The sequence below is a fragment of the Equus asinus genome, chromosome 9 (assembly GCF_041296235.1).
Source record: "Equus asinus isolate D_3611 breed Donkey chromosome 9, EquAss-T2T_v2, whole genome shotgun sequence".
NCBI lineage: Eukaryota > Metazoa > Chordata > Mammalia > Perissodactyla > Equidae > Equus > Equus asinus.
In genome coordinates, this window is record NC_091798.1 from 56181625 (window position 1) to 56201034 (window position 19410).

Sequence of the window (19410 nt, forward strand, 5' to 3'; positions counted from 1 at the left end):
AAAATCTGGATATTTCATACGTTACAAGTCTTTATGTATGCATATCATTCAGACCGGCAAGATAGAATTTCTTCCCAGTTATTTCAATGTGAATTGTCTTATGAAAAAATGTTCTGCTTAGAGTATTGATATTAAAGAGTAATATGCTAAACATTTATCCTCTAGATTCTTTGAGTTTCATACTTCAACAATTACTAGGAAGCTGTATTCCAAGCCTCTGTAGAGTTGGTTTTATTGAACTTTTACATAATTAAGACTACCCTTGGCCTTAGGTCTTTATTGAGGTCTGCAATAAGGCAAGTCTTTGTGCAGCATGTCTGAGAAGCAGATTTACCAGGAAGATGATGAAGTTCTGCCTTTAGGGCCCCTCATTTCCAAAGGCACATTCCAAGACCCTAGGAAGGGCCCTAATACTGGGTTCAGAAAGTCAAAATTTTGGTATAGTCTGCAAAAGTAAAATATTTTATCAACAGCCTGTTAAAACTATTGCCTGGGTCCATTCCACCTTCTCCTGTGACACACTTTGCCTCTTGTCTGGTGGTATTAGTGTGGCCCCAAGAATGTTAGGGTTATGTATCTAAGAGAAATTTAGATTGCCCATATATTATTTTGGATTTAGTGGGTTACCTTATGTGACGGCAGTAACTTTAGTGAGAAATCCCGCTATTCCTAGCAATCCTGGCACATACTGTGCCAACTCCCTGGTGTTGGAATATAAAGCTGCAGGCCTGAGGTCATAACATGACCAGCACTGGAAGAACAGGAGTACTCAAAAAGAGACAAGGTTTGAAATGTACTGAGCCGTAGCTAGTCTTTCAAAAACGCTTCCAACTATGAGACAGGTAAAATTGTTAACAGAGGATTCTGTTCTCATCGGTGCCAAGGGAACAGAGAAGTTTCTACCAGAATAGATTCAACAACACAGCAAAAAACAATTTAAACAGCCACCATACTTGGTTTTCTTCTTTTTCATAGAAATAGAAGGAAATAGATTTATCAGAATTCCTATCTTTGTAGGACACAAACCTGTAGCAGTGCTATAAACAGTAAGCGACTGTGTCTGTGAAGCTGCGTGTGTTATGTATCCCGACGTTTCAGGTCGTATCTTCGTGCATCTGACACCAATTCTTTTGCTGAAGTCTGGAACTTCCAGACAAAATAGCAGCTAGATCATACCCAAAGCAGTAAATCCTGAAGGGGAAAAGATAAAGTTTTCATAGAAGTGATGAATAGATTCCTGGACTTTTCAATAATCCAGTTAATGAAGAGGAACACATTATATGAATACACTGGGAAAATACTCAAATTTCTGCTGATTTAAGATGAATCACTGACATTAACAAAGATAAGAAACGAATATACACCACTTTAACCTAAGTAACGATGACGTACTGGCCAATATATTTTGTCAGTTTAAGGAATATTTAAAATTAGTCTGCTCAAGAGAACTTGAAATATAAATTCTCTGAAATCTTACAGCTCAAATATGAAAGAAACTTGGTAGATATTTTCCCAAATTTGACAGAAATCCTAAAAACTTATTTGACATTATAAAATAAGTCATAAAGCTCGAAGAAACGTCTTAAAACTATCAGTAACAATAATAAAATTCAATCAACCATTCTATTTTCTCTACAGATAATGATGTAATAAAATTGTTGTCCTAGGAAGAAGTATTCACTCCTAGAATATATAGCCAACAAATGCAAGCAAAAAGTATAGAGTTACCACAAGCTCTTAGTAGTTTATCAACTTTCAAAAGTTTTAATTTTTGAGATTTATTTCATTCAGAAGAAATGTTTTTCCTTCCTAACTTTGTGTTTTTAGTTGTCTATTCTGTTTCTTAAATGGGGAACTCCAAGATAAGGTAAGTCTCAGGCCTCATAAAACCTCAGTCCCTGTGTTTCAATATCTTTTTTCCGCAATTATAGGGGATGACTACATAGTTTATTTTCCAAACAAGGACACTTTTGAGAGTGAAAGTTTCATATAAACAATTGCACATTTTAAACTGGAAAAGCCCCTAAGAAACCAGAAGTAAGTCATCTTACTTACATAAATACTCACAAGATCCATTTCAGATGGTTTGTACAAATAGGGGAACATTGGTCTCTTCTGGGAAATTAGTGTGAGTCCTTGTTATTTAGCCATCAAAGCTACCATCTCATTATGTTTCTCTTCTTTCCTTGACTTCCAGGAAACTCAGAGGTAAATTTTGTGCTCAATTCCTATAGATTTCCTTATTTCATTATTTTCTGAATGGTTCTGTAGCCGAAGTTAACCCCAACGCCTTGCAATGTAATTCTCTCTCTTTTCCAGCTTTCATTAAATGGTTATGTAGTTTTAAAAATATTTTCTACCGAATACTGCTGCAAAGCATCTTTCAGAAGTTAGCATTATATAAAGACAATAGTTAAAAAAGAAAAGCCTTTAGAATCATCATAATAACAATAGATATCATTCATTAAATGGTAGCTCTGGCCCAGTTCTTTTAAGTAAATTATTTTTAATTGTTTTCTTTTTTCTTTGTTGCAATAATTTCAAGATCTCATTATCTTCTACTATCATTCACTCATCAAATATAGGATACAATTTAATAATGACCACTTTCTCAAAATATGAATTGTCAGCTTCAAAATTATGGATCAAATTCTTTCGTTTGTAGAATGGGGGGAACTTGCCATACACACACCTACGCCTATACATACATACACATATTCTGTTTTACATGTGTATACACTCTCATGTATGTGTACTGTTGTGTGTGTGCGTACAGCCTATGTAATCTTCTTAAAGATGCCATTTCCTCTGTGAAGACGTACCATGGAGTCCTGATGTTGCGATATTGCTGCGGCAATTTAATTCAATTATCCGCTTGGCATCTTGACTTTAATAAAATCAGTGTAAGTTTCACTCCTGAACAAAAAGACTGCATTCATTTCTGGCCATTGTGTGAGGCTCTTATTAAATCAATGGAACATTATAGCCGTGAAGAATACTGGGGAGTCTTGGCAGGACTGCCAGCCCAGCAGCCTTGCTTGATTTCATGAACCAGGTTTTTTCTGTGCAGGTGGCCATCTGCTTTCCAATTCTACGCTTTGCTAACCATAGGTGCTGTCTTCAGTAAAACCTATCAACTTTCTTGATAGTGTCCATTGTCTTTTCTGGAAGAAGATCTTAATGTGGACTACAAATGATCTCAGTAAGAAAAGTCAAGATGTGAACGAAACCTTTGAACACTGTATTTCCAACATCACATCTGGGAGAATATTGCAGTCTGTGACCACCACGTGTGTGTGTGCGCGTGTGTGTGTGTGTGTGTGTGTGTGTATTGGGTTGAGCATGGAGGAAGGACCAAGTCCTCTTTCAGAACGTCAAGCACATTATCCAGGCTCTTCATATTCATCAATAATGAGAACATGGAGATTCAAGTCCATTCTAATAACCTTGATAGAGTATATTGTGATTACTCAGAGTACACAAGAAAGAGAAAATAGACTCTTACTTGGTGAGACTTCTCAAACAGTTGTATGGCATGCCTGCTTTTTCCTCCCTTAGCATATTCAGAACAACATTCCACATTGATGGAAATTTCTTTTTTCTTAAGTAATTTTATTGGGATTATAATGGTTTATAACATTGTATGATTTCTAGTGGACATTATTCTTTATCAATTCCTGAATTCACTTCATTGTGCTCATCCCCAGTAGTCTAATTTTTACCCCTCACCATATGTATGTGCCCTTTTGTCCCTTTCACCCACCCCAGAACCCTGTTCCCCTCTGGTAGCCACTAATCTGTTCTCTTTATCCATGAGTTTGTTGTGTTCCACATATGAGTGAAGTCACTCAGTATTTGTCTTTCTCTGTCTGGCTTGCTTCGTTAAACATCGTACCCTCAAGATCCATCCATGTTGCTGTAAATGGGACAATTTTGTCTTTTTTATGGCTGAGTAGTATTCCATTTGTGTGTCTGTGTATATATATATATATACACCACATCTTCTTTATCCAGTCATCAGTTGATGGGCACTTTGGTTGCTTTCATATCTTGGCTATTGTGAATAATACTGCAATGAACATAGTGGTGCATAAATCCCTTTGGATCACTGATTTCAAGTTCTTTGGATAAATACCCAGTAGTGAGACAGCTGGATCATATGGTATTTCCATTTTTAATTTTCTGGGGAATCTCCATACTGTTTTCAATAGTGGCTGTACCAGTTTGCACTCCCACCAGCAGTGTATGAACGTTCCCTTTTCTCCACATCCTCTCCAACATTTGTTGTTTTTTGTCTTGGTAACTATAGCCATTCTAACCAGCGTGACGTGATATCTCATTGTAGTTTTCATTTGCATTTCCTACTGATTAGCGCTGTTGAGCATCGTTTCATGGGTCTGTTGGCCATCTGTATATCATCCTTGGAAAAATGTCTGTTCATATCCTCTGCCTGATTGACATTTCTTGAGACAAGTAAACCTGTTTTCTCCTACTTTTCCTATTCTAGGTAAGAAAAATAAACCAAAATAAAGAGGATTAACATGAATGGGAAGAAAATATTGAGATAATATTAATATTCTCTTCACTCTCTTAGTATATGTAGTCCGTTAACTGTCACATAACAGTGCCTCTGTGAATATTTTCATATTTTAGTAATTTAAAAAGTTATATTTTCTAGATTTTAATTTTAAGATGGCGAACGGATGTTAAGATAGCAAAATTTTTCTGCCAAAAAGAAATGGGGAAAAACAAATAGTTGAAGAAAACAAAAGACAGCAAAAATATACCAGTACAGTCAAAGAAAATGATTGGAGTGCAGGAAATGAACTTAACAGAAGTTTCAAAATATTGACATGCCTTGGCTTGAGACAGTCCAAGCAGCTCCAAATTCTGCTCAGTTCATGTTAGAAAGAGGGATGCGGATTAGATAAGAAAAAATGTTCCTGGAGTTACCACTAATAATTCCACTCAGGAAAGTAATAGAAGGAGCAGCATGAGCTTTGGGAAACTGGAAGCGGAGGTGGACATTTCCACAGATGTGGAAGCTCCCACCTGTCCTCTCCTGAGTCATTGTAAGAGACAAGGAAAACCGCTGTACTTCCACTTTCTGGTGCTTCTCTGATGGTCATAAAACTCAAGGAAAAGCTAAACACTCCCATATACACTCAGAGCTAATTATTCCCAGTAGACACTGAAAGTGATCAAACAGAACATGAAAGATGTAATAAATAAGTAAGAATTTGAGAGCAAGTGAGAGGCAGGCATGGCTTATGAAGATCCTCAGCTACCATCTTCCACACCTCCACCCTCAGATTTTTAATGCAAGTGGCAAAAAACATACTATACATACGGTTCTCTCCTCTATTGTTGCAAAGTGGAAATGATTGGAAAGGTGAGAAAACAATCGAACTGACCATAGTGAATGGGTCAGCTTCTTCTAATTGAGTTAGAGGAATTATCTGATGTCAAAGACTAGTCTCACACTGGACAGGAATACCTCCCAGACACAGTGGCATGACTACAGGTTCAGGACATTTAACAAAGCTTGGATGCAAATGAATGCAGAGACCACAGAGTCCTGCTGAAGCCTCCTGGATCTGCAGCCTCCCCAAACTCCAGCCCATGTCCTGAAGAAATTCAGTCCTGAGTGTGGATTGCAGAGGGAAGACCGATTTCAGATGGGGAATGAATCAAGTAGACTTTACTGCACTGTTTTAGTGCAACTGATGGATCTAGATAGAGCAGCCAAGTTACCAAGTTATGCAAGAACAAGATGAAGAAAAACAAGGCAAAATTTAGACAAAGTTACTGCAGCAAAAAGAGAAAGTGAAGAAAAGGAACATGGCATGTAATGAACAGAAGCTTTATCCTGAAAGAAAACATAAACCAAGGACTCACCATAACTCAAAAACCTTATCAGTCCACAAGCATTCGCTAACAAGGTATCAATTCTGAAAACGCTGGGTTTGTATCTTTAGAGAGATTGCTGAAATACCGTTTGAAACCAGAATTGTTATTGAGGGGGAAAAAAGCAAACGTATATTAAAGGATGAAAAACTACTTAAAAAATGGCCTTTTAATGACAGACGTAGAGTGAAATTAATTAACAAGTTTGCTAGATAATTAGATAATTTCTACCAAATAAGCTGTTATTCATATTTAGGTTAGAAATAACAGCTTGTTTCTCACTATGTTTTTGACACAGGAAGGTCACGATTAAAGAGACGCCATAGCTGTCTACATACTACCTTCAAGTTTAAAAAAAATCACTTTCAAAGATGTACAAAATTATTTTTCTCACATTTTCTTTCTCTTCTTACAAAATGAGATTTATGAATAGAATGAGTTTATGTGTTGATGTTGTGAATGTGCCACTGACATATATATACTTTCTATTAATTTCTGCTCATTCTTCATTTTTTCAGATATAATAATAATAATAATAAATATATATATATATATATATAATATTAGGAGTGGAAGGAGGTTAGAGTCGTAGAGTCCAGATCAGGATTGTCATTAACTGACTGCCATCTTGAGAAAGGCTCTTGGGTTTTCACTTTTCCCTTATAAGAATACAGCCATTTAACTTTTAAGCTCTCTTTAAAGAAATGAATAAAAATCCCTTTACTTCTCTTATTTTTTATAACTCTCGGATCTTCTGAAAAAAAGCTAATGGTCCACAATGGGCAGGTTTCTAATAGTAAGACTTGCACTGAACCTAGCGTCGGGAAACTAAGAATTTAGTCCTAGTTCTGCCACTCACTCATCTTATGATGTTGGGAATGTTGTCACTTCTCTGAGTCTCTATTTCCTCTGGGATAAAATTAGACAGTTCAGTGAGGGTTTTTTTTCTTTTTCTATTCTTTCTCCTCTTCCTCCTCTTCTTTGACATCGTTTTAAGCATTAGCGACCTCTTTGAGGATCTTATAAATCTAAGAAACTTCTTCCCACGGAAATGCACATATGCACAATGCTTTGCACATAATTTTAGTGAGTCTCTTTAGGGAGAAGTCCATAAATTCCACATTAAGACCTGCATGAACCAGATAATCTGTCATGTCATTGCCAGCACTAACATGGTGGAACTCTGTCTCATTATCCTAAGACAACTACCAGGATTTCATTTTGTGACGTCAGAAGATCTTTTCATGACATTAATAATTTACCTTTTTCTATGTTTATTCCCTTGCATATAAATTGGTTAGATGTACATTACTTTGACTGGAATCCAGTGTTAAGTCATTTATTTAAAGATTTCAGGATGTGAAATGAGAGGCAGTATGGCACAGTGAATAAAATCCTTGGCTTATGAATCCATACACCTAAGTTAAACTCTTTCATCTCAAGTGTTCTCTGTAATTTTCAGTAATCACTTTATAGTTTCTTTCATAATAATGATGACAAAACTTATCTCCAAGATTTCTAAGGTGATTTCCTACTTTGATTTTTTATTATGCATTAACAATAGAGGAGCCATAAAGACTGTTTTTGTTTATGCAGATATGATACCACTTGGAATTTTATCAAGCGGTTTATAGTGAACCCAATTTATGAAAATTTCCAGATTTCTTTGGCTGAGTGCACCCAGGCCTGCTTGTGCAGCCAGGGTAGGCTCACCTGAGCAGCTCCAGTGTCTTCTGTGCCTGGATCAGTAGCAGCAACCTCTCAGCCAGCTGAGTCCAGACCACTGCGGCTTGCCTGTGCATGCAGTCCCAAGTTATAGTGCTAGTTTTGTTACCTCACAACTATGGCTGCCTCAGCCACCCCAGAAGTGAAGGCCAGCGTTGCTCACAGCTTCCATTATAACTTCACTGGAGCTGTGGAGACTCTGATTTCACCCACAAATTCCAGATTCCGATGAGACATCGTGCTGTGGGAAAAGAGATTTGGCTTTTTCAGTGACTGTTCGGTGGAGCTACATAAAGTTCCTTGAAGAGGTGGAGAAATTAATGCCCCTGAGGCAAATTTTGAATAGCAAGAAACATGAGATTGGAAGGAGCAAGTAGATAAATTCTTTGTCCTTTTTCCTCTCTGACAGCTTCTCTGGCAACATCCAGAGTGAACAAGAAATCTGTTACATTTCTTCTTTAGCTATCCTCAGTAGGCATCTTTTATCCACTCTCTCTCCTCCCTGCTCCCTGGCCCCTCTCTTTTCACTCTTGCTACCCTGGTATTGCACCACCCCCTGAAGTGTAGCAGGTAAGCTTTATCTCGGGTTGCTTGCTAATTTATGAAAAGCTCAGACAGATGGTAATGCCTAAGATCTTCCTAGGCATTTGATTCTAGTCTACAGGGAAATTAGAGGAAAATAATAACAGGGCAAGTAGAGAAAACTGAGCAATCCAGCTTAACTCCAAATTTGAAGTTGATACAAATGTGTGAGCCCATCAATAGTTAAGGAATCTGCAAATGATTTCCAAAGTCTGTAATGTCACTCTCCTATCACATTCGACATTAATCTGACCCTGATATTAATACTCTCTCCAGAGTTTATTATTTGCTATTTATTTGAGGGGAGAGGTATTTTATAAAGAAAGTAGAGAAAATGAAGTAGAAATAGAGTCAAAAAAAGAGGTGATCTGAGAAGTGAAAAAACGATTAAAATTATTAGATGACAGGAAGTTATTAATTTCACATACATCAATGCCAAATTTCTACGGAAGCCTAAATTACATATATTGTGCATACACTAAAACAAAATATTTTTCTGTTTCAAAAATTTGATTTAAGTCCGTATTTTCAAAATAAAATCATCCTGAAGCCCATTGAGTTTTATTCAGTGATGTAATAAAACACAGTATTGATTCATGATGAACATAGAAATGCACCATCTATATTTCCCTGTAAAGAAGGACTTGTTGCCTCTGTCGATGGGAGTCTTGTCAGCAGAAACCCTTCAGCTGCCAGCCTCTTTGGGCGTGCCTCAGTTGCAGAGAGCAAACTCACCCAAGATCATGCCCTTCCTGAGTCAGCGTACTCTAGTGACTGATGGAGAGGCTCATAAACACCTGGCCGTTTGTCCCAATAAAGAATATCTGTGATGAGTGATTTGATCTCCGGAGCTTCCAATGGGGTCAACCAAAGTCGTTGTTAGCTTATATTACACCTCAACTCCTCTCTCTGCCCAATCTTTCTCTCTTCCCCTCACAATGGTAGGTGTTGAAACTGAAGACATCCCTTAATAAACATCATACACAGTAAATTCTACACACTACTCTTCTCCACATTAATTCCTTTCTGTGAATTTGTGTGTGTGTGTGTGTGACAAAGTCTATAAAAGTACTTCCCTCCAGCCTGTTATTTATACTCCTGGCCCCCAAGCAGAGGTGATAATAAAATATTTAAGAATTTGAAAACTCAGATGCCAATCAAAGCAGATACCTCTTGAAAACCCTTATTGTGCATTAACCTTTATTTACTGGTTTGTGTGAAGGTCAGAGGAGAAGCAATCAATATGGAAGTATTTAAACATTTTTGCAACAGATATGGACATCCTGACTCATCCTGCCTGAGTACGAGCCCTCCCCTAAGTAAAGTGGGACCATTACAGCCTCAGGATCTTAATATGGAGCCAGAATTAGGGCAGGAACACAGTGCCCTCTATAATTTCAGATTCCTGCTGGAGAAAAAGGCAATGAAATATGTACAGTTTTCCACAACGGCAAAACTCCTCATCATCTGGTAGCCCTCTAATTGACCTGGAGCCCACAAGATTGTCTCTCTTACTGTTGAAAGACACTGTAGCTCTGCTCTGAAGAAGGCCATGCTACCAGCTGCTTCAGCAAAGAACAGGCAGGAAAGTTCCTTTACACAGAGTAGCTAAATGAAAACTGCTTGGCTAGGCAGTGAACTTTCCTGCTGAGAGATTACCTTTAAGTGATCTTCTCTCTTGTTCTCATGGCTCACTGGAATCTGAATCACCACTGAAAAGAAAGAAGGAAAGAACGAAAAGGAAGGAAGGAAGGAAGGAAAGAAAGAAAGAAGGAAGGTAGAAAGGAAGAAAGAAAGAAGAAAAGGAAGGAAGGAAGAGACAGAGACAGCATGAGAGTGTGAGTGCAAGCAAGTGAAAATCTCTCTCTCTTTTCCCTTTCTTCTGGATGAAAAGGATCAACCAGAGACCCACATACTCTCTGACAGGAGGAATCAAAATTGTCAACATTAGACATTTGCTACCTCTGTTTCTAAACTAGGAGCCAACACAGTAAAAGTCACTAGAATGAGGGTCGCATTCTGTAGTTAGAAAGCAAGAGACCATTCCAAGGAATTTGAGCAAATGTGCCTTTTTTTCTCCTACTTCTTCTCCCCAAATCCCCCAGTACCTAGCAAATGTGCCTTTGTAAACTAGATTTAATTTAAGAAAAAGCAGAAAACTTAAAAAAAATTAATTCATATCCTCAACAATATGTGGGGACATAGCATACTGATAAAATATTTCGATGAAACAGGAAAAATTGCTTTAGATTTATTAATCCAATTGCTGAATGTACAATATCTTTAGGTGTGAATATTATTGTAAATGAGTAGGATAATGTACTTATTCCTAGGAGGTGAATGTTAACATTTTGGGGGGTTAAGTGTCACATCAAAATGGCTAAACAAAAGGTAAAAGAGTGGGAGTGGAGAGAGACCAAAACAGTGAGAGAAACAGAGGAATTTGGTCAAAATACTATCAAATATGGATTTATCTTTCGAACTTTTCCTTATGTTTGAAAATATTCAAATTAGAACTTAGAAAAAAGAAAATCATAAAATTAATCATAAAGGCAGGAGTAAAAATTAAAAATGCATTGATAATGAATAAATTAACTATTGAACTGTGCATTTTCACGGGAATAAATATCATATATATATATATTTTTTTTACTCTGAAGTTGGCATTATGATCATAAATAGCTTTAGAAAGTGATTGAAAGAAAAGAGGCCAATTTGGGGACTCATTCTAAAAAGAAGAGCAATTTCTACTGTTAAACAAATGAGTTTAAAGCTGTAGAAACTCTATTCTCAGCAGAACTCTTTAAGCCCACCAACTATGTGCCCATATGTAGAGTAATAACTTTGTTTGAAAGTAAAGTTAATTTATCTTTGAATTGCACCAATTGAATATCAGTATTATGTTTCGGAATGTGAGCCTGATGGAACTCTTAACTAAAAGAAAAGATAATTTATGCATTTTGGCTACATTGCTGAGATATTTGAAGTACTGCTTTTTTCTCCCCACAGCCCTGCAGAATGCTCAGTATAAAACTCCTAGTTACAGTGGAATACTTCAAATGTGAAACAACTTATTTAACAACCTTAATGACACTACAAAAGAAATCCTAACTCCCTCTCCTTGCGCCTGCCGTTCCTTTCATGTAAATCAAAGTTGCGATTTCTCCTGTGAGATGCCAATAATACTGGATGGAAGACATAGCAAATTATATTTAATTTTTAAAAATACTACAATGTGAATTGACCGATCAAGTCTTTTCTAAAAGCAGATTTTTGATAAGATAAGAGAGCATACATAAGTCAAGCATAAGAATCAAAATTTGGAAAGAAGAAACATTTTTTTCTCTAATTAAAAAAAACTCTTTGAGATCGTATTGAGTACCTTCATGAGAAGTATTTTGTAGAGAATAATTGCCTTGTAACTTATCATTTACTTAACATCTGTAGTTAAAAAAAAATAAAACATACCTTTTCTGCATATTTAAATCCATTTTAATTGTGAAATATTTTAAACACATTTAAAAATCACAGCCTAATATCAGATTTAATAAATGTTAATATTTTGACGCATTTGTTTCAGATCTTTCAATTAAAGAGCTTATTAATTCTGCAGTTGTAGCTACATTTGTGCCCTATTGATACAATCACCCACTTCCGTTTCCAGAAGTAACAACTGTGCTTAGGTTGATAATTCTTCTTTCCATCTATACGTTCCCCACACCTACAGCATTTTATCAATATATAGCATTGATTTGTATGTTCTCAGTGTTTACCATAACAGGTGGCTTGCTTTTTTTTCAGTGAATATTGTTTTTAAGATTTACCTACATGTATTCGTGTGGCTCTATTTCATTAATTTTACCTACAAAATAGCTTCCTATTACATGAACCTACCATAGATTTTTAACCCATCTTCTATTTATTGGAAATAAGATTAATGTCAATATTTTGCTGTTATACAGAAAGCTTCAGTAAACTTCCTTGTACACGTGTCCTTCTGCAGATGTGCTAGATTTCCTCTAGTCTATAGAGAAGAATCTGTCTAGAGGTGGAAGTTATGAGTTGTAGAATATGTGTGTGTGTATCTTTGATTTTACTAAATATTCCCACTATTGTTATGCAAAGTAGTACCCACTTATACTTCCACCAGAAACATACGAGGTGTCCAACATCCTCAAAAACACTTAGAATTGTCATATTTTGGAATGTGTGACAATGTGACACAATGAGAATGATAAAACAGTATAATGAGAATGGCATCTCATCAATTTTTAAATTTGCAGCCCCATTTTTGCAACTGAGGATATTTCCGGATGTTTATTAGCCTTTGTCTGTTCACATTCTTTCATAATTTTACCCATTAGATTGTCTTACTTGATGATTGATACCATTTCTTTGTATGTTCTAGATACTAATCCTTTGCCAGTTATTCGGTTGCAAATAGCTTCTGGTTGAGTTGGTCATTTACCTGTTTTATGTTGTCTTTTGTCTGGAAAAGTTTATGAATTTTATTGTTATCAAATCTATCCATCTTTTCTTTTTTATTTTTTCTTTTGCAAGAAATCCTTACAAATCCGAAGGTTATAAACATATGCTCCTTTGTTAAGGGCCTTATCATTTTACTTCACACATTTGGATCTTTAGTGCATCAGGGACTTGTTCTATGAGTGCTACAGAAATCTAATGTGTCCCCTGCCCCATGAATAGTCCCTTTTCCCATTAGCCTTCTTTGAATAGGTCATACTTGATCTCCAGACGGTGCTTCTGTCATATATAATCTCACATTGTGATTGGGTCTCTTTCTGCGCTTTCTTTGGCCTGTTGGTCTAACTATGGTCTTTTCCAGAAGGAGTAACAATTTTCTTGTTTTGGAGGAAGGCTAGCCCTAAGCTAACATCTGCCACTAATCCTCCTCTTTTTGCTGATGAAGACTGGTCCCTAGCTAACATCCGTGCCCATCTTCCTCTACTTCCGCGTCCAGGATCCAAACCGGCAAACCCGGGCTACTGAAGCAGAGCACATAAATTTAACCACTGCGCTGTGGGGCCAGCCCCAGAACCAGCAACAATCTTTTAATTACTATAGTTTCATAATAAATTCTCTCCCTCTATTCTTCTTTTAAGTTTAGCTGTTCTTCATCCTTCCATCTTACATGTGAATTTTAGCATTAGCTTGTTGAATTTTAGATTCAACTTGGACATTGTTAAATTTTGACCAAGAAATTCACAAAATAATAAATCACAAATGATCAATAACCATTTTAAAAGTTATTCTAACAGATATTCAAACAAAAGTGTGAGGAGTCTCAGTCTTCATGAGCACTGTGAGAGCATTTGTTAACCGGAAATCTTTGCTATGTGTTGATGATTTGGCCTTGGGATTTCTTGTTTTATTCGAAGTATAACCATAGAAAATGATTTCATTTCTGGCAAACAAACCTCTTCAGACCTATGCAGCAATAATTCCCTTGGTTTTAATCTTCAATTACATATATTTGCAATATATTCCTGCTGAGAAAATTACCAAACTGTATGTTTTATAAAGTAGCAAATCTTTTTTCAAAGCAAAATAATTGTAGCCGCCCCTGACACAGGAAGGGTTAATAATCAGTGGAAAAGGCTTGCCAACAAACTGTGACCCGGAGGTGAGAAGGCCGGTTAGCCAATGACGGGTAAGACATCCGGGGCGGGGTGGGGGTGGGGGGGCAACCTAAGCAGGCGGTGGCTGCCCAGGGACACAGATGGAGAAACGATATCGATATGGGGAGCAGGAGGGACCGTTGCCTAAGAGACCTTGCCTGCTCCGAGATAAAAATATAGGAGCACAGCAAAAACATGATAATATCAAAACAGAGGCCAAGGGAGGGCTCCTTGAGAAATCACTAAGAATTCTTGGCATTCGCTAATTACTTCATCCAGAACACCTGTGTATGTTTAACAGATGTAAGTTATGTATATATTGAAACGCTGGTTATAATAAACTCAGAGTGGCCATCAGCCCTCTCCGCATCTATCCTGATGTGTACATTGGATTGCGACACCGACAATAATGAAACATCATATTTATTTAAAACCTAACCTAGTACAAAATCAAAACGTTGCATACGATGTTTTGCATACAATTTGGCATAATGCTAATTTTATATTAAATTTTGTCTGTATTTTTTTACCTTCACAATCTTTGTTAATTCATCCCAGGAATGATGACTTTTGCAAATCAAGTCAAACATGCTTTTCACATAAAATTTTCAGATTGGCACGTCATAGCCACTTCAGGATCTTACTTTGAAAAATGTCTCAAAAGCCTTGTCAGCCCATAGGCTGCTGGGTTAATGTCTAATAGCAGTGATGAGGAATCTAATTCTGGAATTTCTTTAGCTGAAAATTAAAGTTCGAGGTACAGTGATAAGTACTATGAAGACTCCATTAACCTGCATGTTACTGTATATTTGCCATTGCAAAAAAAAAAAAAAGGACTTGTGTGCTGGTGGTTTTCAGGACAGGTGAGTGGACTAATTCAGGGGACAATATAAATAGCAACTTCTGCCAGCTCTATATCAGATGTTCTAAGAGAGACAGAGCTTCTGCAAAATGAAGAAAATCTATATACAAATTATGAGAGCACATCAAAATCAATTAAGTAGGCATAGCATGGACATGGCCTCTAGATATGAACTTTAGAGAAAACTGAAAGATCTATTTTATTTCATAAGAAGACAAATATCCCTGACAAGGGGGTCTTACAGGTTCTGCTCATATAATTCCTATAATGAAATCCTGACTTGCTTGATTTAATTAGAAATTATTGAATGGTTTCTACATAGTCGGTACTCTGTTAAAAGCCACAACTACAAATCCCAATGGTGTGTGTGTGTGTATTAGTATTATACCTTGTTTCAGAAAGCATTTGTACCTGCATATAAAATTTCACAATGAATGAAAAACAGACAAATAAAAAGGCAAAGGGTAAAATTAATCGTAACTACAAAGGTGGCGAATATAAATAGTTATGCCATAAAGTCCTCTTCGCTTCTCCAGGTAGGTCACTACATGGCAAGAGGTCAAACACATCCATTTGCATTAAACTGAACATTTCCTTAGGTTGAATTTCTAGAAGAATAACTTAGGAAAGTCTATAATTGTTCCGAACACTTTTGACTAATAATGCCAAGTTGCCTTCTGCAAAGGTTATTAGATTTAAAATCCTGTCATCATTGTATGAGAATGTCCACTTTCCTATATGTTAACTAATTCTGTATATTATCATTCTTTTAATCATTGCCTTCCTAATTAAATAATATATCATTTTTATTTTCATTCTCATGGTTATTAAAGTAGTCAAAAATTGTCACATAATGTTGGATTTAATATTTGGTGACTTGCCTCCTGGAAACCTTAACTGTTTTCTTTAACTGAGATGTTTGTTATTTTTTTAGTGAAGCACATAAAGTCTTTAAATAATAAAGACATTATATAATATATAAGAAAAATAAGCTATTTCCTGTCACATGTGTTGGAGTACTTTTTTCCTCCTGTTGTGGATAAATTTTTAAACAAATTTTTATATTCTAATAATGCCTTATTTTTATTTAGTTTAATTCACTAATCATATCCTGTGTCATTTCTGCCCTTGTCAAATTCCACGGGTTTTATTCAGACCAATATTAGACAAATACCTATGTATATTTTCTTATACATAATGTATAAGCATAAATGCATAAATTAAAAGTTTACATTTAAATTTGCATATACATTCATGTTGAATTTACTTTGGTATAAAATGTAATCTGGGAATCTTAGTTTGTTTATGTTTCCAGATGGTTAGATTATTATACTAATACCAATCCTTAAACAATCATTCAGTTCTTCACCGAGATGAAATGTTAGACTTACAATTCTGCTTTGAATTGTTTATCCTGTTTGATTAATAATATTATAACGATGCTAGAATTTCTGCTTTAATTTTTAGAGGTTGATAATAAATTTTTCAAACTTTTATTATGCTTTCTTGATAATATTTTTTCTTCGGTGTTTTGAACTATTTAGTCAACAGCCATTTTACTAGGTACTGGGAATTAAGTAGTAAACCAGAAACATATCTATATTGAGGCTACATTTTAATTTGAAAAAAAATCACTAAACAACTAATTACCTAATTAATTATTTAATTGTGAACTCAACTAGTACAGGGAGCAAAGAGAGCTACCAAAAGTATCTACAAAAGGTGAATATGAAAAAGTTCATTTGAGAAATAGATTTTGAAGACAAACTCTAAAGGATGAGAAGGAATTAGTAATAAAAGGAGTAGTAGCAGTGAATTTTTCAAGCAAAAGTTAACAGCAAGCATGTGCGAATGTCATAAGAAGATAAAGAAGAATGGCACATTTGAGGAATGTAAAGACTACTTGATTGGCTGCAGCTGAGAAAGCAAAGATGAGAGTGGATCAAGCTGAGACTGGTGTACCGAGACCATGTCATTCAGAACTCTAAAAGCCATGTGAAGAATTTTATTTATTTTTCTGAACAATGACAAACTATTGAGAGGACTTAAGAAGGAGAGAAATGTTATGAGATCGGTCTGGCTTCAATATGAAGAAAGAATCAGGAAAGAAGAAGTGTGGATATAGTGGGACTGTTTACAAGGTTGTTGCCATGGAGATGATGGTGGCTTAGAATAGGCACATGACAGTAAGGCGAGAAGAAGACATGTTAAAGAGATGCTTAGGAGGGAGAATCAAAAAGGATTCATGGATTTAGTAGATGTAAAGAATAAGAGAGTAAAGCATCAGGGATGTGTTTTAGGACTCCGGGAATGTGAAACAAAGCAGAGGCTAGTGACATTCACTGTGAGGGAAGAGAACCAGGTCTTATTATATATTTAACTTTATTAGTCTATAAAAATCAAAAGAATGCTACATATTTAGAACTAAGAAGTGAAGTTTCAAGGAGTGATATGTATTAAGGAGTCAGCAGCAAGTGGGTAACCGATTAAACTATGTGGTGGATGAGGGAGCTTATCTTAAAAAAGGGTGTAGTGAGAAAAAAGGGCCGAACTGAAAGCTTAAGGAATTTCAATACTTACAGTTTAAGTACACAAAAAGAAACCGGCAAAGAAATTTGGCTTATAATGATTAGAGACATAGGAGAATGTGAGAGGAGCCAAGAGAAACAAGAACAAAACAATAAAATACTGCTAATTGAACAAATGAAGGAAAACAAGAAGAAAGCATAATTACTGAAAATCAGAAATGTTAAGCAGGGTGTTAATCCAAAAGAAAAAAAGAAAAAATTTTTAGACTCATAAGAAATAAATTTGCTTGCCTCTGTGAAAAAAAATATGAAAACCTGGAAGAAATAAGCAATTTTTTAGAAAAAAACACAATTTACCAAACCCAACTTTTGAAGAGAACAACGTTTAAAAAGATCAATTTCCATAAAAGAAATAGAAAATTTTGTCAAGCATCTGTTGCCAAAAACTACTAGTCTAAGACTATTTTCCACAGGAAATTTCTACAAAATCAAAAAAAAGCAGATAATTTCAACGCTATTTAAACAGTTACAGAGCATAAATCAAAAAGGAAAACTTCAAAGTTCTGTGAAATAAGAACAACATTGGCACAACACTTATAATAAATTGTACCCAAAAAAACCTAGCGATAAATTTCAGATGTTGATATTGATTAAAAACATCCACATAAAATATTATCAAACAGAATCCTAAGAAATACATTATGATTGTTGTAATCTTTATTCTCATAATACAAAGGTGGTTCAATATATGGAAAACCATTATCAAAGTTCATAATGTTAAAATATTTAGGGAGAAAAATCATAATCATCCCCACATATCCTAAAGAGGCGTTTAACAAAACTAAATTTCTTTTTTGATAGAATATAATTAATAGACTAGGAGTAAGAGTATACTTTCTTAAAAAATGAAAAATATTTCTAATTCAGTCCAAAAGTCATCTAACCAAAAATCCAGTATGGTGCTTTCTGAGGAAAGATGAGGTTCTTTGAAAGGCAAGAATAAGAAAAGGAAGTCCACTATCATTATTATTATTTAGCAATTTTCTAACCAACATAATCAGAAAACAGAAAAAATAAAAGTTGTAAACTTTGAAGGTGAGACTTAAAACCATCCCTATATGCAAATGATATGACTGGAGAATGATATATTGGGGGAACCCGATATAATTAACAAATATCACTGTAATCAATAAGAGACCTTGGCAAGCTAGCAGAATAAAACAATTAATACAATTAAAACAAATGCTTTCATATATACAAACAACTTGTTTGTAGTTAAAATGGAAGATAAAATTTCTAGTAGCAAGAAAAAGTACGAAATACTTAGTAATAAACTTAACAAAACTATGGAGAAATTTTTAACATACTTCTGACAAAAGAAGACTGGCAGTAAAGGAGTCTTTAAGAATACTTGAATTAACAACAGCGTTGTTTGATACGGATATTTAGCATCATAAAGATATCAATTTTCCCTAAGTTAATTTTAAATTAATTTTAAATTTAATATCATCCTGATAAAAAAGTAAACTATTTCTTAAAATAAATTGCTGATGCAAAATCATATACAGAAATTTTGTAAAGTAAAAAACCTTGAAATTTATAAAAATAAGAGTAATAGTGGGAGATTAGCTCTCATTAATAGTAAAACATTATAACCCTTAGTAATTAAAACAGTGTGGTACTGGCACATGAATATACAGTTCAACAGAACAGAATAGAAATTTCAAAAATAGATCTCAAACATATTAAAAATTAGTATCTGATAAAGTTCTCTCATACCAGTAGGGATAAAATTGCCTATTAAATAAATGGTTTTGGTACAAAAATAAGGTCAGAGCTATAACAGGGTGAATTCCAAATGATTCAAAGATTTAAATGTAAAGAAATGAGTTCATAAAAGCTACCAGGAGAAAAAAGAAAAAGAAAAAAAAAAAAGATGCTCTATAATATCAACGTGGGAAAAAGTCTTTCCATAACTCAAAAGTCAGAATCCACACACAAAAAGGAAACCACCAGACACAACAAAAAACACCTCTACTTGGCAAAAATTACCATACTGAACATCAAAGAATAAATGATAAACTGGGAAAAATACCGGTCACATCACAGCTTATCTCTTTAATATATAAAGAATTGTGTAAAATTGTTAAATAAAGAGATAGAAAAA

General features: G+C 35.1%; 1 protein-coding gene across 3 annotated transcripts in view; it reads right to left on the reverse strand.

The window, feature by feature from the left end:
* Window positions 1–19410, reverse strand: part of PRR16 (proline rich 16) — a 478303-nt gene that overhangs the window by 373013 nt on the left and 85880 nt on the right. For all 3 annotated transcript variants that reach the window (XR_001398541.3, XM_014844075.3, XM_070517546.1), the window contains exons 4-5: window positions 7621–7873; window positions 1027–1191 (exon numbers count right to left, since the gene is read on the reverse strand). The gene's annotated coding sequence lies outside the window, so the exon portion shown is untranslated. The remainder of the gene's footprint in view (window positions 1–1026; window positions 1192–7620; window positions 7874–19410) is intronic.